Here is a 25,027-nt window from a genome sequence, read left to right on the forward strand (position 1 = left end):
GAGCAGAAAATGTCGTACATAGATACTATATAAAAGATACCGTAGTATTTGTTGTGCAGATTGTGCATGACGGAGATTTTCTAATTTCCTCTGACGTTCCTCTGTATTTGAAGTGAATTTATTTTTCTGGTAGGAGCGTCAGTTTTGTTTTGAGTGGATACTTTCACTGAAATTATTCAAAATAAGGGTCGGTAGTTGGTATTAAAAGATGAGTGCTTGAGTGCTAAGGTTGGAAAGGCGGAGCATATCCCGCGGATTTCCTTACTCGGTTCCTGAATAGTTGCTGTCTGGTTTAAGCTACGAGCAGAAAATGTCGTACATAGATACTATATAAAAGATACCGTAGTATTTGTTGTGCAGATTGTCCATGACGGAGATTTTCTAATTTGCTCTGACGTTCCTCTGTATTTGAAGGGAATTTATTTATCTGGTAGGAGCGCCAGTCTTGTTTTGAGTGGAAACTGTCATTGAAATTATTAAAAGTAAGGGTCGATAGTCGGTAGTGGTCTTTGGCTCTTCAGATGTAAGGTTGGAATGGACAGAGCATATACCGCAGATATTATTACTCGGTTCCTGAATAGTTGCTGTCTGGTTTAATCTGGGAGCAGTAAATGCCGTGTATAGAGGCCGTATAAAATATGCCGTAGTATTAGTCATGTGGATCGTCCATCACGGAGATTTTCAAATCTCCGCTGATGTTCGTGTGTATCTGAAGTGGTTTTATTTTTCTGGTAGCTGCGTGAGTTTTGTTTTGAGTGGAACCGTTCACTGAAATTATTCAAAATAAGGGTCGGTAGTCGGTACTGTTTGACCAGCTCTTCAGAGGTAAGGTTGGAAAGGGAGGAGCATATTCCGCGGATATCCTTACACGGTTCCTGAATAGTTGCTGTCTGGTTTAAGCTACGAGCAGAAAATGTCGTACATAGATACTATATAAAAGAAACCGTAGTATTAGTTGTGAGGATTGTGCATCACGGAGATTTTCTAATTTCCTCTGACGTTCCTCTGTATTTGTAGTGAATTTATTTTTCTGGTAGGAGCGTCAGTTTTGTTTTGAGTGGATACTTTCACTGAAATTATTCAAAATAAGGGTCGGTAGTTGGTAATTACACGGTGAGTGCTTGAGAGGTAAGGTTGGAAAGGAGGAGCATATCCCGCGGATTTTCTTACTCGGTTCCTGAATAGTTGCTGTCTGGTTTGAGCTACGAGCAGAAAATGTCGTACATAGATACTATATAAAAGATACCGTAGTATTTGTTGTGCAGATTGTGCATGACGGAGATTTTCTAATTTCCTCTGACGTTCCTCTGTATTTGAAGTGAATTTATTTTTCTGGTAGGAGCGTCAGTTTTGTTTTGAGTGGATACTTTCACTGAAATTATTCAAAATAAGGGTCGGTAGTTGGTATTAAAAGATGAGTGCTTGAGTGCTAAGGTTGGAAAGGCGGAGCATATCCCGCGGATTTCCTTACTCGGTTCCTGAATAGTTGCTGTCTGGTTTAAGCTACGAGCAGAAAATGTCGTACATAGATACTATATAAAAGATACCGTAGTATTTGTTGTGCAGATTGTCCATGACGGAGATTTTCTAATTTGCTCTGACGTTCCTCTGTATTTGAAGGGAATTTATTTATCTGGTAGGAGCGCCAGTCTTGTTTTGAGTGGAAACTGTCATTGAAATTATTAAAAGTAAGGGTCGATAGTCGGTAGTGGTCTTTGGCTCTTCAGATGTAAGGTTGGAATGGACAGAGCATATACCGCAGATATTATTACTCGGTTCCTGAATAGTTGCTGTCTGGTTTAATCTGGGAGCAGTAAATGCCGTGTATAGAGGCCGTATAAAATATGCCGTAGTATTAGTCATGTGGATCGTCCATCACGGAGATTTTCAAATCTCCGCTGATGTTCGTGTGTATCTGAAGTGGTTTTATTTTTCTGGTAGCTGCGTGAGTTTTGTTTTGAGTGGAACCGTTCACTGAAATTATTCAAAATAAGGGTCGGTAGTCGGTACTGTTTGACCAGCTCTTCAGAGGTAAGGTTGGAAAGGGAGGAGCATATTCCGCGGATATCCTTACACGGTTCCTGAATAGTTGCTGTCTGGTTTAAGCTACGAGCAGAAAATGTCGTACATAGATACTATATAAAAGAAACCGTAGTATTAGTTGTGAGGATTGTGCATCACGGAGATTTTCTAATTTCCTCTGACGTTCCTCTGTATTTGTAGTGAATTTATTTTTCTGGTAGGAGCGTCAGTTTTGTTTTGAGTGGATACTTTCACTGAAATTATTCAAAATAAGGGTCGGTAGTTGGTAATTACACGGTGAGTGCTTGAGAGGTAAGGTTGGAAAGGAGGAGCATATCCCGCGGATTTTCTTACTCGGTTCCTGAATAGTTGCTGTCTGGTTTAAGCTACGAGCAGTAAATGCCGTGTATAGATACCATATAAAAGATACCGTAGTATTTGTTGTGCAGATTGTCCATGACGGAGATTTTCTAATTTGCTCTGACGTTCCTCTGTATTTGAAGGGAATTTATTTATCTGGTAGGAGCGCCAGTCTTGTTTTGAGTGGAAACTGTCATTGAAATTATTAAAAGTAAGGGTCGGTAGTCGGTAGTGGTCTTTGGCTCTTCAGATGTAAGGTTGGAATGGACAGAGCATATACCGCAGATATTATTACTCGGTTCCTGAATAGTTGCTGTCTGGTTTAATCTGGGAGCAGTAAATGCCGTGTATAGAGGCCGTATAAAATATGCCGTAGTATTAGTCATGTGGATCGTCCATCACGGAGATTTTCAAATCTCCGCTGATGTTCGTGTGTATCTGAAGTGGTTTTATTTTTCTGGTAGCTGCGTGAGTTTTGTTTTGAGTGGAACCGTTCACTGAAATTATTCATAATAAGGGTCGGTAGTCGGTACTGTTTGACCAGCTCTTCAGAGGTAAGGTTGGAAAGGGAGGAGCATATCCCGCGGATTTTCTTACTCGGTTCCTGAATAGTTGCTGTCTGGTTTAAGCTACGAGCAGTAAATGCCGTGTATAGATACCATATAAAAGATACCGTAGTATTAGTTGTGAGGATTGTGCATCACGGAGATTTTCTAATTTCCTCTGACGTTCCTCTGTATTTGTAGTGAATTTATTTTTCTGGTAGGAGCGTCAGTTTTGTTTTGAGTGGATACTTTCACTGAAATTATTCAAAATAAGGGTCGGTAGTCGGTACTGTTTGGCAAGCTCTTCAGAGGTAAGGTTGGAAAGGGAGGAGCATATTCCGCGGATATCCTTACACGGTTCCTGAATAGTTGCTGTCTGGTTTAAGCTACGAGCAGAAAATGTCGTACATAGATACTATATAAAAGAAACCGTAGTATTAGTTGTGAGGATTGTGCATCACGGAGATTTTCTAATTTCCTCTGACGTTCCTCTGTATTTGTAGTGAATTTATTTTTCTGGTAGGAGCGTCAGTTTTGTTTTGAGTGGATACTTTCACTGAAATTATTCAAAATAAGGGTCGGTAGTTGGTAATTACACGGTGAGTGCTTGAGAGGTAAGGTTGGAAAGGAGGAGCATATCCCGCGGATTTTCTTACTCGGTTCCTGAATAGTTGCTGTCTGGTTTAAGCTACGAGCAGTAAATGCCGTGTATAGATACCATATAAAAGATACCGTAGTATTAGTTGTGAGGATTGTGCATCACGGAGATTTTCTAATTTCCTCTGACGTTCCTCTGTATTTGTAGTGAATTTATTTTTCTGGTAGGAGCGTCAGTTTTGTTTTGAGTGGATACTTTCACTGAAATTATTCAAAATAAGGGTCGGTAGTCGGTACTGTTTGGCAAGCTCTTCAGAGGTAAGGTTGGAAAGGGAGGAGCATATTCCGCGGATATCCTTACACGGTTCCTGAATAGTTGCTGTCTGGTTTAAGCTACGAGCAGAAAATGTCGTACATAGATACTATATAAAAGAAACCGTAGTATTAGTTGTGAGGATTGTGCATCACGGAGATTTTCTAATTTCCTCTGACGTTCCTCTGTATTTGTAGTGAATTTATTTTTCTGGTAGGAGCGTCAGTTTTGTTTTGAGTGGATACTTTCACTGAAATTATTCAAAATAAGGGTCGGTAGTTGGTAATTACACGGTGAGTGCTTGAGAGGTAAGGTTGGAAAGGAGGAGCATATCCCGCGGATTTTCTTACTCGGTTCCTGAATAGTTGCTGTCTGGTTTAAGCTACGAGCAGTAAATGCCGTGTATAGATACCATATAAAAGATACCGTAGTATTAGTTGTGAGGATTGTGCATCACGGAGATTTTCTAATTTCCTCTGACGTTCCTCTGTATTTGTAGTGAATTTATTTTTCTGGTAGGAGCGTCAGTTTTGTTTTGAGTGGATACTTTCACTGAAATTATTCAAAATAAGGGTCGGTAGTCGGTACTGTTTGGCAAGCTCTTCAGAGGTAAGGTTGGAAAGGGAGGAGCATATTCCGCGGATATCCTTACACGGTTCCTGAATAGTTGCTGTCTGGTTTAAGCTACGAGCAGAAAATGTCGTACATAGATACTATATAAAAGAAACCGTAGTATTAGTTGTGAGGATTGTGCATCACGGAGATTTTCTAATTTCCTCTGACGTTCCTCTGTATTTGTAGTGAATTTATTTTTCTGGTAGGAGCGTCAGTTTTGTTTTGAGTGGATACTTTCACTGAAATTATTCAAAATAAGGGTCGGTAGTTGGTAATTACACGGTGAGTGCTTGAGAGGTAAGGTTGGAAAGGAGGAGCATATCCCGCGGATTTTCTTACTCGGTTCCTGAATAGTTGCTGTCTGGTTTAAGCTACGAGCAGTAAATGCCGTGTATAGATACCATATAAAAGATACCGTAGTATTAGTTGTGAGGATTGTGCATCACGGAGATTTTCTAATTTCCTCTGACGTTCCTCTGTATTTGTAGTGAATTTATTTTTCTGGTAGGAGCGTCAGTTTTGTTTTGAGTGGATACTTTCACTGAAATTATTCAAAATAAGGGTCGGTAGTCGGTAGTGGTCTTTGGCTCTTGAGATGTAAGGTTGGAATGGACGGAGCATATACCGCAGATATTATTACTCGGTTCCTGAATAGTTGCTGTCTGGTTTAAGCTACGAGCAGAAAATGTCGTACATAGATACTATATAAAAGATACCGTAGTATTTGTTGTGCAGATTGTCCATGATGGAAATTTTCTAATTTCCTCTGATGTTCGTCTGTATCTGAAGTGATTCTATTTTTCTGGTAGGAGCGCCAGTTTTGTGTTGAGTGGAAACTTTCATTGAAATTATTAAAAGTAAGGGTCGGTAGTCGGTAGTGGTCTTTGGCTCTTCAGATGTAAGGTTGGAATGGACGGAGCATATACCGCAGATATTATTACTCGGTTCCTGAATAGTTGCTGTCTTGTTTAAGCTACGAGCAGTTAATGCCGTGTATAGAGGCCTTATAAAATATGCCGTAGTATTAGTCATGTGGATCGTCCATCACGGAGATTTTCAAATCTCCGCTGATGTTCGTGTGTATCTGAAGTGGTTTTATTTTTCTGGTAGCTGCGTGAGTTTTGTTTTGAGTGGAACCGTTCACTGAAATTATTCAAAATAAGGGTCGGTAGTCGGTACTGTTTGGCCAGCTCTTCAGAGGTAAGGTTGGAAAGGGAGGAGCATATTCCGCGGATATCCTTACACGGTTCCTGAATAGTTGCTGTCTGGTTTAAGCTACGAGCAGAAAATGCCTTGTGTAGGTACCATATAAAAGATACCGTAGTATTAGTTGTGAGGATTGTCCACCACGGAGATTTTCAAATCTTCTCTGATATTCGTCTGTATTTGAAGTGGATTTCTTTTTCTGGTAACTGCGTGAGTTTTGATTTGCGTGAGTTTTGATTTGCGTGAATCTTTGACTGAAATTATTCGAACTATCCAGGGCACCAATTTGAACTGAACATCTGCTTTGTTTTATATCGAGTGAGCTTTCGAACTTTTCAGTCATGAAGTTCATGCTGGATCCGATATCTACCAAAGCTCTATCTTGGATTGGACGTGCCCTGTTATTTAAAATGTTGAGCTGCGCTGTGACTAACAGATCATGATGTTGTAGGGAGTTTGGAGAATCTGGTGAATCGGCTCCTTTTGCTGCCATTGTCTCATTTAGTCAATTCTTCCCTGATCGTTGAGGTTTGGACGATTCGTTTGATCCGATTGAATTGGTTTGTGTTGAACGAGATTTGTATTGATGAGGAGAACTCCGACTCCTTGGAGTTGACGGGGAAGATTTCTGCGAAGATTTGTTTGGACGTCTTGAACAATGTGAATAACGCGGTGTCGATGATCCAGTTGGTGATCGTCCATTAGAAGATCGGCCGTTCGACGAACCACCGCTCGACGAACGACCGCTCGATGATCGTACGTTAAATGCCTGTGAACTGAAATGAGTTTGGTCTTGGTGTAGAGACGTATGATGTCGTTGTCGACACATGCGACACGAACTGGTTGAACATTGGATATGAGAGTGTGCTCTAAGCAATTTGTGCAGTGTGATGTCCTGACGAGTTCAAATCGTTTTTTCTTTTTTTGCCGACTTTGCTTTGAAGACCTCGAAATTCCTGATTTCATGATATCCTTGGCATGTCGGACACACCAACGTCCTATTTGTTATTGTGAATGTTTGTCCTCGCGGCAAGTTTTGTCGGTGATGGGGACGTTGGTAGGGCACTCTTTTTGTCTCAGTTGATATAGAGCTGAATTGATCGCCATTCGCCCGTGTATTAAGAAAATCTATTAAATGTGTGCGTGAGGGCATTTTTTATCAGGTAATGTGCGATGCCACTTCCGAATGGTGGACGAAGGTAACTTCGATGTGAACAAATCGATCAGAATAACATTCGATGTGACAGACTCACCTAATTTCTCTAGTGCTCTGAGAGTCACCTTGACTGTCTCAAGAAAGTCATCTATGGCTTTTGGTGTTTCCTTTTTAATTTAGGATAGTCGCGTATCAAGTGCCAATGACGCATACATACTTGACGGTAACAGTCAAATTTTTCTTTTAGAACGTTTATTGCAATGGAATAGTTAGATTTTGCGACGTTCAACAACTGGAGACTTCGCGCGGCTTTTGCAGTCACGCATGATCGAAGATAATGGTATTTTTGGACCGATGTTAATTTCTCATTACGGTCAATTGTGGATATAAAAGTATCATAAAACGAAGAAAAAAGAAAAGAATTCCCATTCTTCGATTGTGCCGTCAAACATAGGCAATTGAATCTCTGTTAAGTTGATGGATATCGGTTCGGAACCAGTGCCTGATTCGTATTTTGTCGGTATCGACTGTATTGATGATTGTAGGCGGTCAATGAGTTCTGTTACTCGTGAATCAATGGTACAATATTGGAGTAGTAGAGATTCTACACGCGCATTTTCTCCCTCGTCTAGATCTTCCATTTCTTCTTGGATCACATTTATCTTACTCTATGTCTCGTTGATCGTTTTGCGGCAAGACGTAGGAAGCCGATTAAGACGCCTCATCTCCGACATAACCTGCTGATTTGTTCAGCTTGAGCCATAGTGGATTTTTATAACTTGAACGAGCTTACCTGGGTGTTGTGAAGTGGACGTTGGTCCGGATATCTGTTGATGCTCGTTACTGTGCGTCGTGAGGTCGCGTATATGCTTAGCGAGGAAAGCGTTCCTTTGCAACGGCCGCTTGTGTGGCTAAAGTTGTTGAAAGGCGTTGTTATCACATGGTACTGTGTGGTCACACTGGTAAGTGCACTTTTTACTGGCACGTGATCCGGCTCCAAGGACCATGGATTTTCTTCCTGTCGGGGGAAGACGCGATCGCGAGGAAGCGCATCAAGGGAAGTCGTATATTCCCGTTACGATTCCAATAAAAGAGACCACGAACTGGTCGATCCCTTATTTCTTTTGGGATAATAGGGGTGGCTGATGTGGTATAACACTGCAATTGACAGATTATAATGACTATATTTCCAACAACTTAATACAATATAGAGTTACGTCGTTTCGTAAAATATACGTGTTGCAGCTAATTAATTGATGGGTGAAGACCCGATAGTGTGACGCTGACTGTTTTCAAGTTTTCAAGTACTCATAATTTCTACATAAAAGATATAAACTTATTTAATGGGTATAAATGTGATCTACTTTTATTTGATTAAAAATTTGATTTATTAATTTCAGTTGCAATTTCGCAGTTGATATTGTTTTGTTGACTTCCAATTTGTACAGACAATACGAATTCCATAAAAACATATCAATCATACGGAAGAAATATTTTTTGTACCATTTCGTCGTTTTGCGAGTATAATTTATAGTGCCGATGACCATGTCTACAGCACTCATCAATTTATTATAGTCGTGTACACAGGATGATTTCTGTAAAATTTCTTGTACGCTGTAGTGTTTTAGTAAATCCACAAATTCTTCCGTGTGTATTGTTGAAACTATGAAAATCTCTTTTTTATCGTGCCATTTTATGCCTAATATATTAGCAAACAAACGAAAGCACGCTTATCCTATTTGTAATTTTTCGTTCATTCCTGGTATTACTTTTCTTCTCTTTTTTACGGTGCCACACGCATTTGTAAAATTTTTGTGTGATATATCAAATAATGCGGGACTTGCGTACCGATTGCCGACGTAAAGGGCGTGGCCTTTACCTAAATATGGTTCTAGGTGGGACATTACAACAATTCCTGATTTACCACAGTCTGTATGTTCGGACCCTATAGTAGTACCATCCCCTGTATGAATAATAAAGTCTGGAATGTAACCCTTCTTGCAGTCACAAAGAGCAAGCAATTTTATTGCGTTAAAGGGTTAATATAACCCATTAACAAAGCTGATCGACAGTTTCGATTGTAAATTTTTTTTACATAATTGGTAAACCAACGGTCACCAGTTATATGTATAGGAAAACAAAATTGTCCACAATATTGAGCCTTGCAACATATTTCAATATCCCCCAGATCGCAGAGAAATTAACTTTCAGACAAGTTGCCCAAAGTAGTGATTATTCTTAAAATTTCCAGCAATTCCCGTACGAAACCACTAGTACCGTTACTAGTATCGCACTGCTAACGAAGAGTAGGTGTTCTCAGTAGCATATAAAAATGCATTATAGTTGCAGTCGTAAATTATTTATCATGGTTTATGCATGTGCGCGGTTTTGTTGAAATATCAATCCTGAAGAGGAAAATAGATGGTACATACTCTACTTTGAATTCATTTTACAAAAATGATATAAGTAATGATTTGGATTTGATGAATCTCCACCAACGTTGATCGACGTTTAGACATACTTTGGCTCTAAGATTCTTCGCTAATTCTAACATAAACAGGTCAACTGAGATTCCATGGCACTCTCATCGCGTCCTACGGATACGAGAAATTTAAAAGCTATGTGGAATTTGTATATAGTATATAAAATTACGTAAAATATTTGTATTGGCATGTAAAATAGCTCGTGCGATACAGCCCCATGCAATGCCTCGGACATTTCCGTTTGAAACGCCTCAGCTGGTCCATCAGGCTCGTTGTGACATTCAGCCAAATCGGACAGGCATAAGTCGGGATAGGATTAATGCCAGCAATTTGTACAACAGAAGACTACACTTCACGCACAGATGCTTTGAGAAGAACGAACCATTATTTGCTATAAAAGTCTTATCTTATTTATTTTACATTTGAGTCTTAACTTGCTGTGTAATCTGTAATTTACAATAGAAATATATACCGGGATATTTGACCATTTTCTTATGCGTAACGGATAGGGGCTATTACCGGTGATAAGAAATCAGCGAGAATGTACGGAACTTTCAGTTACCACAGTAAACCATAATGCGATCGAAAATTTCCCGCAGCTAGGAATTAATTGTAGATGAATACATTCCCGTCGCGTAAATCAGGAGGCCATTAGCAAATACTAACGCGCATAGGTTAAAGTCGCTATTCAGATGGAAGAGGCTCAATGCACGACTAAAATACAAATTAAACAGGATGGAAGTGTTGAACGTTCCCTGTTGCAGCCTGTCATTCACTCCGAAGACGATATTCGAGCTTGCCATCGAATGAGACACCTTTCAGATATTATGGACCAAATCACCCGAACTAGATGATTAAGGAAACCGTATCGTATCAGCTTTTATCGCAAACCGCTCGATCGACACATGTCAAAAGCCCTTTCCAGGTCTATGAGTAGAGTTTTGCTACCAGCAGACGCCTGTCACGAATTTTATTATTGCGTGTACCTTACTGTATTTATCCCGGAAGCCAAATTCTGATCGGGAGGAATGGAAGCCTCTTTACAATGAAACAGTATGAGTCTCTGTATCACCCTCTCAATGACCTTACTAATGGATACTCTGCAAACAGCAAACTCATTGATCTGTACCTGGCTGGATTTGGTTTGTTCTTATCCTTCCCCAGCAAGGGAACTACTTTCCCCATCTTCCATATCTTAGAAAAGTATGCAGGTTCAAGAGATCATTGAGGATCAAGGAAAAGAAGAATGTGTATCTTTGCGGGAGCTATATTGGTACTGCTTTGGAGAAATCGAATCCTGATAACCTTTTCCCATTCAGGAACTTAAATTGAATCCACGATGTGAAATAATTCACTGAGACATCGGAGCCGGTGCGGTTACAAGCCTTGTTTCCTCAGCTGAAGGTACGGACCTTGTTCCAGCGGTTCAACGAAGATCTGCATTTTGAAGGTTATGAAATTTGGGAATCTGAGAAGATCATCATACACATTTCGGCGCACACTTCCAAAATTTGTTCCCAGTGGTCTTGTGGGATTCACGAAACTTTCCGCGCGGTAGAAAGGAGACCGAATAAAGAATGCTTCGCTACATACAAGTAACAAGTGCTGTTGTAACGAGTGATAAAAGTTTAACAAGTTAAAAGTGCTAAAATAGCACGCGAGCACAATAGTAATTAAAGACCTGTACAGAGAACAGTTTATAACTTGAAAGGAAGTCATGGCATACGATCGTGAATAACAGAAGCACGTGTTGGGTACACGTATATTCATAGCATGTAATCGCGTTACTAGTAAGTTCTGGGTAGCCGGCGGTACCGGAAACATCACGATCTGGACTTCTTTGTCGGCTGGGTACCAGTAACGATGTATTTCTGCTCTGTCACGCTAGGCGAGGAGGTTATTCAACTGTGGAAGACGTTGAGAATCGTCTGAAGAAAATTTGAGGGCGCCGATCAAGAGGTTAGCCCAGCACTCGTCTAACTTGCGGAAACATGGTTTTGGAATCTTTAATTCTCTGAGTGCAGAGAACTCGTGCATCTATCAGAGGCCTTACTGATACGCATTTTTGTGGCTCTATATCCCTTGCCGTGTTCGATGAACGATGGGATAGCGTAACAGTGTGCCGAAGCGCTTCTTCAGAGATGCGGTGTTTGTCTTGTAGCAAACCTCCGAAGTGGGAATCCAGATATCTCTCAACGTAATTGAAATCCCATGTGAGAACTGAAATGGAGGATTCTAGGGCCGAAAGAATATTATTATTTATGGTCTGGAGGGCGATCTCTATTTTGTTACTGTTGTCTCAGTGTTCTTATCCCCGTGGACAAAGATATCAAATTCTGACAGTTCGGTGCATAAAAATATCCAGCTTTTCTTCGAATACCAAATCCAAGAACGACTGCCATCTAAATCAGTGTGACTGAACTGGAGGACCTGATCCACCTGTCACTCGTTAAATCAGTGTTACAGATTCTCGTCTCTGTTATTATTTAATGAGCTGCTTCAGGGAACGTGTCTCGCGTTATAATCACCACCGCGGATGAAATAATTGTATCGCACGGATATAGTTTTTCGAAAAGCGCGTCTCATTCCGCGGCAAAGACGTTGTAATAAGACACAAGCTTAAGAGCCTGCAACGTAAATAGAATAAACAGAATATATGAAAAGCCGCGTTTTGTTTGCTATGTTTATCGTGATAACTGAAAGCTCGATATTCCCTTGTCTGCACGGCTAGTGATTATCGCTTCAAAGTTAAATGATATCGGATTGAATTAAGTGATAAAGCGGCTTCGCCCCCGAACTTCGAATTCAAATGGTTACACTTTTTCGAAACGAAGACCCTTGAACAGGACCTTATGCCTCTCCGTGACCTTCGTCTTTGTCAGCAGGGTCACCTCAAACGAGTGAGCTTGCAGTAGCTGTAGCAGTAGTAACCTACGATTATTAGAGACAAGCGGATTGGTATTGAATTTCGTAATTTCGAAGTTCGTTACACGTCCAAAGTGACATGTGGTATATCTGTATAAGTTTATCCGTGCCATCTTAGCGACATTAGAAAGGAAAGTGGTCCTCACACATACTTTTCACAGTGACATTTATATGATTCTCCGCCTGGGGGATGAATGTGAAGAACTTCACTCTTTCAGTTTTCAATTTATTGTACATGCTTTTAAATTAATCGTTGGGTGTGCACACCCATTATTCCTCTTGTTCGTCGGTATAGCAGCAGCGGAATCTGTAATTTTATCTCCCCTGTTTGGTATCTGGGGAACTTAAATGTATTATCTTTCTGTGTATCCGAAATCTGTTCGATAATTCAAGCTCTTGAGAGGCTGATATATGGACCAGCATTGAGCAATAAAAATAAATTTGAAATACACTTATTGTTAGGAGTTGAGAAATATTATAGTCGTTTGGATATTATTTTGTATTTTTTATTTTCTGAGATAGTGTATATATGAAATCGAAATCATGTATGTTTTCTCCGACTAAACTCGTGTAATATTAATACTGAATCTGGAAATTTTGCGACAAATGTTGAGAACCATATATTGTTCGTATCATATAATTACTTGTAACAAAAACTTTCAACAAAAAAAATAATCTAATAAGATTTTGGATAACTCTTATATCCCTTGGATTTGAAGACTGCATATTATCTGCATGACACTGATTCAATCAATCGTACCCGCAACGCAGTCGATATTTCACACCACACTTTGTAATTTTTTGCGTTAAGATTGAATTCCCAATTGACATCTAACGTTAATCACAGAAGTGTACGATCGGGTTCAATTGCTTATAGATCACTTAATTAATACTGTAATTGCAGTATTAAATCTTCCCGTAAAACACAAAATCAATTTTTCATATCATGTAATTGTTTTTATAAATTATCTGCTTCGTTGGATTCAACTGGCGTGAGAATGGGATCACGGGCACCTTTATTATTGAAATTATCCAACAAATTATGCAACGTTTCAAAGAAGATAGCAGTTGCGTTGAACCATAGTTGTCTGTATGCAACCCGCCAATGAAGCGGTGAAATAATATGACTGTCTCTTACTAAAGACATCGAGAGCAAATTTACATTTTATTTTATCGAAAGAATCTGACCGTGTGTTTTTTTGATAATTTATAAATTGCTCGCGTACATTTATTTTTTTCTCAATTCCACAGTCAGACTATATCGGACCAAGAAACTAAGGATCCATTAGTTGAGAAATCATTTTTAAATAAATTATTCTGAATATTCTTGAATAGATGTAAAATATTGAGAAGAAAATTAGCTTTCTGGCCACTCGTTATAAAAGGTTTTTGAATAGAAAAAATTAGATAAGAACATTTCAGCTATCTGTTAGATTTTTATGATATGCGGTCTATAAATATACTGATTATAATTATATGAATCATTAACTTACTTATAATGCCTATCTTTGCATTATGACTGATACTTCAGTGCATAAGTCATAAGTTCAGTCTTCTTTTCTTAATTCGTTAAAAAATTGTGCGACTATTAATACATATCTATAATATATGTAAATAATATCATGTCTAAAATATTATTCATGACTGAAACATTTAAATGTTACTAACTATTTTTTATTAAAAAAGCAGATATCACAGTACAATATCATACCGAGGTACCTACGTTTACGAGAGTTTCTGATCATGAAAATAATTTCTATGTTGCGTAACATTCGTTAGACGTTAGCTAAATACAAAAAAATAACAATATCATCATAATGGATATGTAAAACTACCTAACCAGAATAACCACGCACAATCGAAAGTACGTTCTGCACAATATACTAACATAACGTCAGAACATGAAAAATTTTTAAAGTTATAAACTAGTCATTATGTTCGTTGAAAGGGATTAAACCTGAAAATCTTACCCTAAATATTATTTTACCAATTGTATTTAAGTGTATTACAGTTTGCGTCTAATGGGATAATGGTTGCATTTTATTTGAACTGTAATGACTCTACTTTATAGTTTTTCTCTGTTAATTCCCAAATAATGTTTTATATCAATGACTGTGACTGGAATATCAGCAGGTATGTCCTCGGTCGATTCTCTCATCAAAACAGGTCTTTGAAACATAAGGAATTTTTCCAAGCTTGTTTTCATCTTAGAATCTTTTCACCGCAAAATGTTCTTGCACATGAAATGTGATACATCATAGCGAATGGATAGATTCAGACCTGTAGAGGATTCGTAGAGGATTGTTAAATAGGTAAGGAGAACTTACTGTAGCAACCCGTGAAATCTAATTGAAATAATTAAATAATTATAAATAAATAAGTAATGTAAGACGCTCGTACAAACGTATTGGCTAAACAGTGTATAATCGCTCACACGAAACATATAGCGGACAAGAAAGAGATTACAAGTGCAATCTTGACAACGAGGCGCAAAGTATAATTTCATTAGGGATCCGCTTATATGGATAAATTAGCATACCTGGTAAGGGAAAGTTGCATTACTCTCTTACCAATTCGATCGACCCTTTCCGAAAACCGGCACATTTCCGAGTTGATAGAGCGTGGAATGGTGGATATCTTGGCAGGTGTACGCACCCCCCGCCCCCCAAAAAATGAAACTGTTTAAGTTTAAGTTAGGTGACTGCCTAAAATTTGCATTTTTTATTCTGCGCATTGAAAGCTATTAAATTGCGATAAAACAGAAAACAATAATTTTATGTCCATTAAGCTGAAGTTTAGGCCATGAATATATGCATCATCAACTGCTTAGCCTACATTCTAACTTTTAATAATTTCAATTAAGCTCATCCAACAAACTGACCAACTGTTTGATTTTTTCTTACATTACGAACTAATCGTACCGCTCAATCGACATTCGTTTATTACGAAATTTATTACCTTTTATCATCATAACGTTCATGCTGCTGATATTACAGCTACATGTGGTATTTTTAAGGCGGCAAATTGAAAACATTTCATGTACAAATGTGCTCCGGTTTTCCCTAGTGTCACTGAGGGAAAAGCTCTAGCTGTTTTATTACGTGATCCCATTTCTCCGGCGATTGACACAATTTCATCATTGTGGAATAAGGTGACAGGGTAAATCGACATGGACACTTTTCCTACGCTAATACTTCAGTGTTACAACGTAATTTTTATATATAAATCGTCACAACTCATCACAACTCTCGACCATGTTCGATCATTGTTTCAACTATTCATTCGCACGTCCTATTCACCTATGCCTCTCATTCACTCATAGAGCAATCTCACGCTTCATAGAGTTCTCCACATTGTCAACATTTTCAATAAAGGCAATCTCACAGTTATTACCCTGTTGTATCGCTCAACTTGCCTGTTTGTGTATGCGGTTTCTACCGCAATGAAACACGTTCGATCTTCTAATCTTTTACGTATATTTTGAAAATATGGCAGGTAAAATCATCGGTTTCAGAATATCAGTTTGCTAGACGTTCTAAATTATTGGTAAATGTTGTTAATCACTTCCTCCATGTTGATTTACACAGATATCATGATATATTTTTGAACACATCAGTGATTGTGAATAAATGTTTGTTTCCTCTCCGGTCTTTTCTAATTGTCCCATATGGTCTAAACGAAGGACTTGAAACGTCAGATTATATCTCCTTATACAATATATCCAATAAATACAATGTAAGTGGCCCTCTTGTTTCCCATTAATCGGTGTAACGTATTCAAAATTCAGTGTAACGTAAAGAACTATAGACATATTCCCTAACATTACCCTGCAATTTAGGAAACCGATATATTTTTGTTATATTGTCGACAATTTTGTCGAAGCCGGCATCCCCTAGACCTTCGTGACGCTTGCGAATAACGTTATTTTCTGTTCGTTGTGATGTATAAAAAAGTAACTTTCTCATTTTATTTTTCGTATTTCGCGTAACTCGAACTGGTTCATTTCAGTCCTTTCCAGTTTCTCGCGTGTCTTGTGCATTTCGTTGTCCCGGTCCTGATATATCGATAGCATTTGTTCCAACATGTTTCCCTCAATTATTGATAGACTATGACATCTGCTAAGAGCATCAACATTATTCATCACTTTACCCGAATAATGTTGTATTTCGTAATCGTAATCTTATAAAAATATTGCCCACCTAGAAATCCGGAAGTTTATGTTCTCTTTACTTAGTACTTTTTAGTTAGTCCTAGCACAAAGTAAACATTGCAAATCGCGCGCTGCTGCATATATGTAGTGGGACTCTGTCTTTGTAGTATAGAGCTGTAAGTCTCGATGTGATGTCCGTGATAAGGGGGCCGTATAAATCATCTCCTTTAAATGTTTCTCCACGATTTTAGCCGGTTTATTGTATCGTCGTTCCAATATGTTCCAAGTGGCCGAGTGATTGACTGCTCCGTTACCTAACGATGCTATAGCGAGAGCCGCTGTTTGGACCGTTCGCGGAGAGATGCGATCGCGAGATAGCACGTCAACGGGAGTCGTAAATTCCCGTTAAGATTAGACAATCGACGCCACGAACTGATCTTATTTCTGTTAAGATAATAGGGGTGGTTTGATTGAGGTTACACTGTATTAATACGTATATAATAACGTTTATTCCAGCAACCTTGTGAAGATAGACAGTTACACTGATGCGTCGGTACAAGTTAAGTAAGAGACCCGTTACAGACGTGTTGACTATTCTAACGACGAGGAAGAACTGGTACTTTGACTTAAGGGTAGAACCCGTTACAGACTTGTTAAATGTTCTAACGACGAGGAAGAACTGGTCACGAAAGTGACGATGTCGGAGGAGAACTAGTGAAGGGTGTGTCTAGCGCACGGGACCATCGGAATTGTTAACGACATTTTTGGTCGGGAAAGTGAGGGCAGTAGAGATTGTTTCTGATTGGCTGTTAAGACGGTTGGTGGACTAGGAAGGGTCTTAGCCGCCCTCGATAGAAAGTTGATAGTAGGAAGCATTGTACGTTTTTTATTTATTTATTTGGATTTTTTTTACAATTTGTCCAGAAGGACATTTGGTAAAGTATTATATCTAGGTGGAAGTGAATAAAACAAAAAAACCAAGATACGATATAGCATGTGGGTGGCTACCCCCAGAGGGGTACCATCGTCGTGTTTGCTAGGTTAGGTTTGTTGGCCGTGTAGAGTGTGTATAGTATTGGTCCTAAGACGCTTCCTTGCGGGACCCCTGCCTTGATGTCTTTGACTTCTGAGTATGCGTCTTTGATTTTTATTAAGAAGGTTCTGTTGCTTAGATATGATTTTATTAATTGGTATTTTTGCTCCGGGAATTAGTAGTTTTTCGTGATTTACTTTATCGAAAGCTTTTTCTATGTCCATGAAGAGCTGTGCAATATTGTTTGTTATCGAGTTGTTACGACCGTTCGCGGAGAGACGCGGTCGCGAGGAAAACGCGTCAGCGAGAGGCGTAAATTCTCGCTACGATTCGACAATCGACGCCGCGAAGTAGTCGTTCCCCTTGTTTCGGTTAAGATAACAGGGGTGGTAAAATGAATTTAACACTGGGTTAACAGGTTAATAAATAGCGTGTATATTTAACAACAAATCGTAATAACAATAAAAGCGTCACAAATTATTTGGCGTTGGATAGAATTAATGCGTTACAGAATTCAACTCGACTTTCGTTATTTCTCGATATTCTAAGCGACTTTGTTCGTCAAAGCTCTCGATGCGTGCCGTATGAATTTGTAAAGCAGACTTTTCAGATGCGACTGTGTAGTTACCGTTTTCGAATGAGACTCATCAGTTAGAGTGTTGAGTGCGACTGTTCAGTTAGAATGTTCGATTGCGACTGACGTCCTTAGACCGATTCTTTGTCTTTCGGGGAGACGACCCCCCTATTCTCGGATCACGCCACCGCTAGCGCCGATGATCACGTAGGCCGACTTCTTTGTTAGAAATAACGGTCCGAAATCGATGGTTCCAGAACTCGCTGCCTGGTGACAACTATGCGCTTGTCGCGTAATTTTTAAAGTGAATGCACAAGATTCAGTATAAAATCAAGTTTATTTTTCACAGTTAGGTTTTTTATTACAAAAGATCGGAAGAAGAACTGTTCGGACCTGGCTCGTACCATCAAGGAAGAAAGCTCGGTGTGGGTGTGCCCTTTTGAACTCAGAACGCGGATTCGTCGTCCACACTTTTCGGTAGAAAAGTGAGGGTAATGATCCGCGATGCCCATTGGTTAATAAATGAAGTTGTAAAGAGAAAGAAAACCAGATATGGGCATCCTTGTTCATGGGAGAAGTCTGTTATCTCGCCAGACACCCGCTTTCTCCGTAATAGTTAAGAGCGTGCAACAAACATGAGGACCATCTGTAAACCGAAAATGTTTATGTGAAGAGAAATGAAACTGAACAGATTCGGTTCACGGTATCTCCTTAGGCCTGTTGCAGGTCAGTGTAACAATGGATAGGTTTTGACGCCCAGACTATGAGGAATCTCGCAAGGACCATCACATCTGGCGTAGCACGTGCTAAACAGAAATTTGATCCGTGACACGCTCGTCGATACAATGTCTGTTTTTCGTCGGGCAGATAAGAGGATATGTCTGCGACGCTGGAGGCCCGCGAGCGACGGTTAGAAATATGATCTCTACTGAGCCTCGTGGCGTAACACGAGTGTTGTTATTATTTCATTGACAAGCCTGTGCGTTTGCTCTATAGTGGAATGTTTGTTTCTGAATCCGAATTGGTGGTCTGGTATTAGTTTTTCCTTATCTATTATTGTTTTTAATCTGGCATATATTACTTTTTCTAGTATTTTGGAGAGCACGGGAAGTAGTGAAATTGGTCTATAGGATGATGTATGGTGTGGGTCTTAGCCTGGTTTAGGTAACATTATGATATGGGCTATTTTCCATGGTTTAGGAAAGTAGCCGATTCTTATTATTGCGTTGTAAATTATTGTTATAAGTCTTATCGCTTTTGGAGGAAGGTTTTTCAAGATTTCACCATTGATTAGATCAATTCCTGGTGTTTTGTTGTTTTTTGTTTTTTCGATTATGGTTCTAATTTCTTGAGCTGTTGTTTTAGGTATGGTGTATTGCTTGTCAGTTGCGGAACTAGTGGTTGGCGCATCCTCGTCCGTGCGACAATTGAGGTTGCTGTTATTGATATTATGTGGTGTAAATGTGTTGCATAGGTGGAAAATTCTTCAGCTTGCTCTTCGTTGCTTCTTACCCATGTGTTGTCTGCTTTTCTGATTGCTGGGGCTAATTTTATTGTCTTCTTTATTTTTTTTTGTGGCTTTCCATAGTGAGTAGTTGTAGTTCTCGTGTGCAGATAGTGACTCTATGAACTTTATGAACTCGTTGTTATTGTGTTCTTTTATTTTGTTTTTTATTTCCTTTGCAAGTTTGTTTAGGTGTTTTTTGTTTTCTTTTGTTCTATGTTTTTGCCATTTTGCTTTCGCTTTTCTTTTTCCTCTAATTTTTTCGAGGATGTCTGGCGGAATTATTTTTGTTTGTCTAATGGTTGATTCAGGTAAAGTGGTTGCCCTTGCTGCTTCTTGTATAGTTTCTGTGAGTGTTGTTACTGCTTGTTCGACGTGTTCAGGTGTTTTCAGTGGGATGTTGCAGTTGATTTTGCTCTCAATTATTTCTTTGAATGTTTGCCATTTGGTGGATTTGTTGCATAGCGTCTCTGAGTTGTTGTAAAGTATTGGCTTGTTTCTGTATGTAATTATTATGGGTGTATGGTCGGAGCTAAGCTCGAGGCTGGGTGTTATATTTATTTTATTTCCATTTAGTCCCTGTGTAACTGCAAAATCAAGTAGGTCAGGGATTTTGCTCAGGTCTGTCGGCCAGTATGTCGGTCTGCCTGTGGATAATAGATTGATGTTATTTTTTTTTTATGTATTTTTCCAGGATTCTACCTCTAGGTGTAGTGATTCTTGATCCCCATAGTGTGTGCTTTGAGTTGTAGTCTCCTGCTGCGATATACTTGTCGCCTAATTGTTGAAAGTACTCATCCCACATTTGTGCTGTTAGTTTGTGTCTCGGTGGTACATATACCGCCGACAGCTGTAAATGGTTGCTGCTAGATTGTACAGTAACAGTGGTTGCTTGTAAATATTCCTTACTAACTTGGCTGTGTAGGTGGTGCTTGATATCGTTTCTTATTATTATTGCGGTGCCTCCGTGTGCTTTTCCTGAGGGATGCTTGGTGTCGTATATAGTGTAGTAAGATATTTTTATGTAGCTTTCTGTGGTGAAGTGCGTTTCTGATACGAGCAATATGTCGACGTTGTTGTGATATAGGAATGTTTCGGTTTCTAGGGCCCTTTGTTGTAGGCCGTTGAAGTTCCAGGCTGCTATTTTGAGCATGTCCGTTTTTTATTTTTTGCTTAACATGTTTGTAAGAAGTTGTAACATGGTTGTGATTTGTTGCGTTTGCTGTCTGAGGACTGCATTTTGTTCGCTTATCATTTTTGTTAGCATTTCAGTGTTTTTGATGGATTTCTTTAGTAGTTCTTTGATTTCTGTAGCGTCGTTGGTGTTATTGTTTTGGTTTTGGTTGTCTAGGGATATTGTTTGTTTGGTTACTTGCGCGTAGTTTCGGGTACTAGAGGTACTGGTGTTATTGTGGTTGATGTTCATTACGTGCTGTACGTTTGTTGGTGTTTCGGTTTCTGCGCTATCCTGTTGTGTGTGATAGTTATTGTATGTCCTGCTTCGAAATGGCGGGAAGAGTTTGCGTTGAAGTTATTTTCTGACTATACAGACTCTATAGCTAGCTGAGTGGTTTCCATTGAAGTTGTAGTACTTTACGTCGTTTATTTTTCCTGTGTATGGGCATTTCATTGTTAAATGCTTTACTGCGCATTTAACGCACGCCGGGTTTCTGTTGCAGTTGTTCTTTGTATGTCCGTATTGTTGGCACCGCATGCATTGCGGTATGTCCTTTTTGTGTCTGGGTGGTTCGACTGTGATTATTGTGCTTAGTATTTTTTTGATATCAAATATTTCCTTGTTGTTGCTTTTAGGTTCTAGCTCCACTAGAAATAGCGGTAGTGATTGTTTAGTGTCGTGTCTAGTTATATTATTTATCACTCTTACCTGATGACCGATTTTGGCTAGTTCCTCGCATACATTTTTTGTGTTTGTCATTAGGTCCTCTGATTACTGCTTTGTAACTTTTATCAGTTTTAAGCTGGTAAGTATGGTACCCGGCGTTTTTTTCTTTTAGCACTTTTACTACCCTTCTGTAGGTTTCTGGGGTGTTGGTTTGCACTTTGACTTGGTCAAGCTTTAGTTGTTTAATGCTGTAGTTCTCATTGCCTGCCGTGATGTTTAGCAGTTCGATGAGGGGGTCTATTATGTGTGCATCTATGTAGATTGGTGGTGGTTTGGCGTTGTGTATTTTTGGTATTACTGTTTGATCTGATTCCTTTTCCTGTGGCAGTGCGCTGAAGGAGTTTTGGAGTGGAATTCCTTGGAGCCATTGTTGCCTTTCTGTTTCCGCAGCCCTTCTAGTATTTGTGTTTGTTGTTATCTTTCGTTTTTTGTTGGGAGTTACGACCTTTCAGCTTTCGTTCTGGTGTGATAGATCGATGTTGGTGTTATTCCTCACGTCATTCGTTTCTGAGGTTTCCATTTCTGATTCGTTTATATCTGAACAATCATGCTCTTCGTTTGTTTGTTGTGTTGAGTTTGCTGTATTTACAGCTCTGTTTATAACGTATGTTTCGCCGTTGTTTAAGAGCCTAATAGGTGGTATTTGCATTATTTCCTCACTTGTCGCACTTGTGGAGGCACTGATTCACACGTCCGCTCAGCTCGGCTGCTCGGGTAGAACTGAAGCATCGTACGTGAGAAAAAATAACTTTCCCGTGTTTTCCCGTAACAAACCATAAACCTTAGAAAACGCTTCAGTAAGAAGATCTTTGTTCGATCTGAAGGACTTTAGCTAAAATTTTCTGAGATTTATGGTCGGTCCTTGAGAGTCTTGAGGGTACGCAATAAGGATGTGCGGACATCTGGCTACTATCCTGCCCGCGGTGTGTGGCCTGGTCTAGATAGAAAATCGACCCCCCCCCCCCCGTTGTGAGGGTACCGATCAAGTGATATGGTGTGACATTGTGAGGTGCGTGTGAGGTGAGACTTCGTTGCTGTTGACTGTTTCGGAGTCATCTGGCGCCGACCTGCGGTAGTGGTACCATCCGCTACCGAACGGTAGCCGTCCGTATGATGCCGTCTGCGCCGGCTTGGACCTTGATGACTCTGCCCAATGGCCATTGCATTGGGGGAACGTTGTCTTCTCTGAGGACGACGATGCTACCTTCTCGTATGCCGTGATTGCCCTTGCTCCATTTGTTTTGGATATTTAACTCGTTCAAATACTCTCGATGCCAGCGGCGCCAGAAATGCTGCTTGATCTTTTGAATATGTTGTCAGCTGGAGAGACGGTTGGATGGAGTATCTCTGAAATCTCGATCTCGCAAACCTGTTAGTGCTTTTCCGACGAGGAAGTAACCGGGAGTAAGGACAAGGAAATCGTTTGGATCTGTAGATATTGGTGTTAGCGGACAGGAATTGAGGATCGATTCGATTACCTGCGACATGTCTGAGATGTCGTTTGAAGAACTTCACTGCAGCCTCCCATAACCCGCTGAAGTGAGGTGAGTTGGCAGGAATAAAGCGCCATTCGATCCGTCGGTCGGCTAAAAAGGACTGAACCTTTACCTTATGATCGTCGGACCGTAGGAGATTTCGGAGCTCTTGTAATTCGTTGTTGGCGCCAACGAAATTGATACCGTTGTCGGAGTAGATTGTTAAACAGAATCCTCGGCGAGCAATAAATCTTCGCAGAGTAGCAATGAAGGCCTCGCTTGTGAGGTCGCTGACCAGCTCAATGTGGACTGCTTTGACTGCAAGACATACAAAGATTGCTACGTATACCTTGATTTTACGTCGGTTGCGGTCCTTTCGTTTCTTGATGTAAAATGGTCCACAATATTCGATTCCGACGTTGGTAAACGGCCGAGATTTTGTTATCCGTGCGGCTGGGAGGTCGCCCATTACGTAATCCACTGGAGGTGGATTGGCTCGGCAGCAACGGACGCACTTCCTCACCGTGCTCCAAACTTGACTACGACCGTCGCTAGGCCAATAAGATTGTTTTAGGGCATATAATGTAGCTTGAGTTCTGGAATGGTGGTTCAGGTGGTGCTCATGCTCGATTATGAGCGCTGTGACTGAATATTTGGGTACGATGATCGGGTGTTTCTGGCTAAAAGGCAGTGGTGAATGACTGAGTCGGCCTCCGACTTGTAACATCCCGTCCTTTTCCAGAAATGGATTGAGTCGTTGTAGCTTCCCCTTTACTGAAGAATTTCGATTTATTTGGAGAATTTCGTCTGGACAATAGCATAGTTGCAGCAATTTGACTAATTTGTTATGCGCAATAGTTAAGTCATGTGTTAGAGGTCTTCCTCGATCCTGTTTCTGTCTCCATCGTAGGCAACGAGCGGTAATTTTGATTATTTTTGGGCCACGAGGAAAATCTCTCCAATAGGCTGTAGTCGGCGGGAGTCAAGGACAGACAGGTTGCCTTCTTCTGCTCCGGTATTTCGATTAGTGGTACTGGGTTCCATGTCGGTCAGCATCCTTCAGGTTGTTGAAGCCATTCCGGTCCATGTTGCCAAGTAGTTGGTCACAAAAAATCTTCGGGTAATTGACCTCGAGATATGAAATCCGCAGGGTTGTCTGTGGTGGGAATGTGACGCCAATCTGAGGTGTGAGTCTTCCTTTAAATTTCTGCCACATGATTAGCAACAAAGGTTTTCAGCATGTGGGGCGGTATATTAATCTAGTGAAGGACGATGGTGGAGTCCGTCCAATAAACGGTACGAGATATGTTGTTTGGTAACGCTTGAAGGACTGTGATGGTCAATGATGTAAGAAGAAGTGCTCCACTCAGTTCCAATCTTGGAATGGTTTGTGATTTGAGCGGAGCCACCTTTGACTTCGCAGTGAGGAGTCGTGTCCAGACATGACCATCCGGAGTGATGATGCGAAAGTAAACACATGTCCCATACGCCCTTTCGCTGGCGTCACAAAATCCGTGTAACTCAATTTCTACTGCGGACTTGATTGTGGTTTTGCGTGGAATCCTTATGTTGTTTTGTAATGATATTCGCGCATGGCATTTGCTCCATTCTGTGTGTAAGTCAGCCGGAAGGGATTCGTCCCAATCGATTTTTCATGTCCAAAGCCGTTTGTAATTTCGTCCAGTCGCGGGGAGACAGTCGCGTTATAGCGCGTCAACGGGAGTCGTAAATTACCGCTACGATTGCACGAATCGACACCACGAATTAGACGATCCCCTTATTTCTTGTGGGAGAATAAAGGGTGATTGAGTTGGAATATAACTGGACTTCACAGTATATATGTATTTATTTATACTGGATTACAGACCGTGTTTGGAAAGCGTGTTGATGAACCCGAAGGTTACTAGACGTGGTTGTTATAGAGGCAAGAACTTGACTGACTTATGTCGCATATCCCTTGTGGAGGAAAGCTCGGTGAGGGTGTGCCCTTCTGAACTAGCAACGCGGATTCGTTATTTACGCTTTTCGGTAGAAAAGTGAGGGTAACGATCCGCGATACCCATTGGATATTACCAATGTTAATAAATCAAATACGAGGGAACAGTCCTCGACAAATATGACTCATGGGTGTTTATGTCTTTGGGAAAAACCCGTTATCTCGCTGGG

The 25,027-nt window shown here is 40.2% G+C and overlaps 1 long non-coding RNA gene across 1 annotated transcript in view; it reads left to right on the forward strand.

Moving 5' to 3' along the window:
* Nucleotides 1-25,027, forward strand: part of LOC139995173 (uncharacterized) — a 68,752-nt gene that overhangs the window by 8,514 nt on the left and 35,211 nt on the right. The gene's annotated exons all lie outside the window — the stretch shown is intronic.

The sequence above is a fragment of the Bombus fervidus genome, chromosome 15, assembly GCF_041682495.2.
Source record: "Bombus fervidus isolate BK054 chromosome 15, iyBomFerv1, whole genome shotgun sequence".
Taxonomy (NCBI): domain Eukaryota; kingdom Metazoa; phylum Arthropoda; class Insecta; order Hymenoptera; family Apidae; genus Bombus; species Bombus fervidus.